We start from the raw sequence: 3349 nt of genomic DNA, 5'->3' as shown, positions 1-3349 counted from the left end.
ACAAACTCTGCTTTGTGGTGGAAGATGTAGAGAGCCTTGGCATTTGAGGGTGTGGTTGAGAGCCATGGCCTAGTCTAAGGACACAATTAGAGAGATATTTGATATGTACGAGTATGATGGCAAAAACACATAGAGAAACCGTATGTGTGAAGGCAATGGCAGAGCTAGAGATAGAGAGGTGGAGAAGCTCTGTACGGACGTGTAGGGGGAGGCTTGTTTTCCTTTAGGATACAGAGATCCAGTTCGAATCTGAGAAATGAATGGGGTTTTGGGGTTTTGGACCGAGTAGCTAGAACAAATTTAGATCTGTAGTTTTCTAAAGAGATTAGGTCTCCACAATTTGGAAAAAATAAAAACTCCATCTAAAATGCAAAAGTGAAGGATGTTGAAAATGAAAAGCTTTTTGCATTTGGAAAATCAAAAGACTTTTATTCTTCTTTTTTTTGACAAAACTCACAAGCTGTGAGTGGAAAATATATTGAAAACCACAAAAAAATTCAATGCAATCCATGCTCTTTCGAGCCCTGGAATCCATGAGTTCAGACGGAAATACGGTGACCAAAAAGAATTATAAAGTACCGGCTAACAAGGGAGCCACCCCGCCACCAAATCTTGGGAAGGCTACTATAAGAGAAAGCACCAATATGAACAGAAGAGCATACCACCATAAGGGGGGAGCCTGAGAGCTCCATCACCAATGCAAGAGAGATCAGTCGAAGAAAGCACATCCAAGCTGAAGACAACACATCCACCCCATGCTTTTGAGGAGAGCCTTGCACCTTCAATGGGAGGATTGATGAAGTCACCAGGAAAATGCAGCTATGCAACCCCTGCATAACCCGTCGTCGAGCCAGACAAAACACCAGTAGACAAGCACGGAATCACCAACCGGACCAAGCAACCACCAACCGCACCTTCGCATATCTCCCTGGCGGACTTCATTCCTTTCCAAAGGAAGGAGGGGCAGCCGCCAGCCCCCTTGTCCAAAAATCGATAGTGCGAGGTTGATGCCGAAGAGTAGGATCAAGATCAGCAAGGGCCCCTCTCCTCGGGGACAACCTCCAAACACCTGCGCATCATGGCACCTTCTTGACCACCCCGGTTCCGCCTGCTCGTCATTCCCTGAGCCAACCGGAGCATCCGTAACCCCAGGCAAAGCCGCCCGGAGCATTCCCTGGCTCATGCACGCCCTCCTGAGCTGAAGCAAAGACCCTCGTGGGTGGCCTTGCCTATATGCAATGTGTCATGCTTTTATGGAATTTAGTTAATTTTAAAATGATTAAGTATAAAAAAAAATTAAAAGTGTTTGAAAATTATTATATTAAACTTCAAATCATTGATTGCATCCCCCTCCAAAAAAAATTGATTTTTTTTTTTGAAAAGCTTGAATGCTGCTTTTGTGAAAGATCATCTGAAAGGACATGGTTTCTCTCTTTTAAATCTCTTCAAGACATTTTAAAGCTCTTTTGAGAGACACATGTCAAGCAACTAAATTTGAAAGACCTTCATCCATAAGGCCTTTAAAGGCCAAAAAGTGAAAGAAGACTAGAAAGATTGTCTGTGACCCAATATTCAATGACCCTCTTTAAAGAGACATGTACACAAAAATATTAAACAGAAAGTTTTTTGCCATGTGGCACTAATCTACAAGCTTTATCCAATGGTCCAGTATTGCACCAAAAATCCAACGCTTTAGTAAGGACTCCTTATGTAGTATAAAAAATAATGGGCTTTCCAAAAACATTTTTACCCATTTACAAAAGGAAAAATTGGATTCAAGTATTTCTGAGCCTTTCTTCTTATTCTCTAAGGCTGGGTTCAGACAGGGTGACACCAAAGAGAGGGACAAGTGCGTGCATCCTTGTTGGCAGGCTGAGATTGGGACGTAAAGTTGAGGTTCTTCTTCGGACCCACCCATAGTTGAGCAAGCCCTCCCAGAAGAGTGAGACTGTCGCTCACTTTTCAAACATAAACTAAGCGCAACAAGGGATCAAACAGTCTGCAAGCTCACAACTTTATGCTTATTCTTGAAGGTTGGGTTCAGATGTGGTGACGACAAAGAGAGGGTCAAGTGCGTGCATCTTGGCTGGAGGGTTGATATTGGGAAGTAAAGTTGAGGTTCTTCTCTAGACCCACCCAATAGTCAGGCGTCCCCCCCCCCCCGCGAAGAGCGAGACTGCTGCTCAATTTTCAGCATAAACTACGCGCAACAATGGATCAATTGCTCTGCAAGCTCACAATTTTACTGCTGCGCTGCTTCCCGTTGGCTAGTGCTTTTCTATTGCCATCTACTGCCTTTGTTCTGTGTGAACAAGCGAGGAGGAGGAAGAAAATGAAGCATGAATTACCGGCAGGGTCGTCTAAACCCACCCTAAGGCATGTTTTCGCAGGCCAAAAAATTGGGCAAAAGAGACCCTAAAGCAACCTCGAGTCACTCAAGTTTTGAGGGAAAAAGGAAGTGGGTGCTACATCACACAATGCACATGGCTGTTTGTCATGTGTGATAGGGACCCTAAATTGCAGGTCAACAGGGAGTACAAGCAAGGACTCAGGAAAGCCTTGTGAATTTTGAGAGGAGAATTTTATATTTTCCATTGAAAACCTTTGTTTTCTGTAAAATTTCCAAGTGTAAAATATATTTTAATGATGATGCAAGAGAGAGAATAATCAAGGAAAGCAACTCTTCTCTCACAGACGAAGAAGACGTAGTGCATGGACGCTGTGAAGAGGAAGGTGAGTCTTCATGGCATTGCTGTGAACCACATTGCACAAGGCACACCCTCCTCAATCGCTCCCTCTCTGACGGTGCCTCTCTCTCCCTCTCTCCCTCTCTCTCTCTCTCTCGCGCACACACATACCCACATTTTGCTCTAAAAGTATAAAGTCGAAACAGTTGCTCGTTTTTTGATATGCAGAAATCAAAAACTGCCCATGTGGGTGCTCGTCTCCAAGATTTGAAGTCTCTCTCTCTCTCTCTCTCTCTCTCTCTCTCGCTGCTACTGCTCTGCCCTCGTGCACTGCTGCTTTACTCCAACGCGCGTTGCTACTCTGCCCTCGCACTGTGCTGCTGCTGCACCTGCACCTGCACGCTACGCGCGGTGCTGCCCCCCCTGCGCTGCCTCTGCAACCTCGCCCCCCCCCCCCCCCCCCCCCTTTTCTTCTACGCGTAGAGCGTCCCCTCCCCCCCTTCTTCTACGCGTAGAGCGTCCCCCTCCCCCCCCCCCCCCCCCCCCCCCCCCCCCCTTTCTTCTACGCGTAGGGTTCCCCCCCCTCTTTTACACGTAGGATGTCTCCCTCTCTTCTTCTACGTGTAGGAGGTCTTTAATTTTTATTTATTTATTTATTTATA

At 45.8% G+C, this 3349-nt stretch overlaps 1 pseudogene; it reads right to left on the bottom strand.

Moving 5' to 3' along the window:
• Positions 1-624: 624 nt before the first annotated feature.
• LOC147427033 (uncharacterized) lies at positions 625-1183 on the bottom strand (annotated as a pseudogene).
• Positions 1184-3349: the final 2166 nt, after the last annotated feature.

The sequence above is a fragment of the Adiantum capillus-veneris genome, chromosome 24, assembly GCF_014529385.1.
Source record: "Adiantum capillus-veneris isolate H3 chromosome 24, ASM1452938v2, whole genome shotgun sequence".
NCBI lineage: Eukaryota > Viridiplantae > Streptophyta > Polypodiopsida > Polypodiales > Pteridaceae > Adiantum > Adiantum capillus-veneris.
Note: the sequence above shows the minus strand (reverse complement) of the source record. Positions and strands in the feature narration are given on the sequence as shown.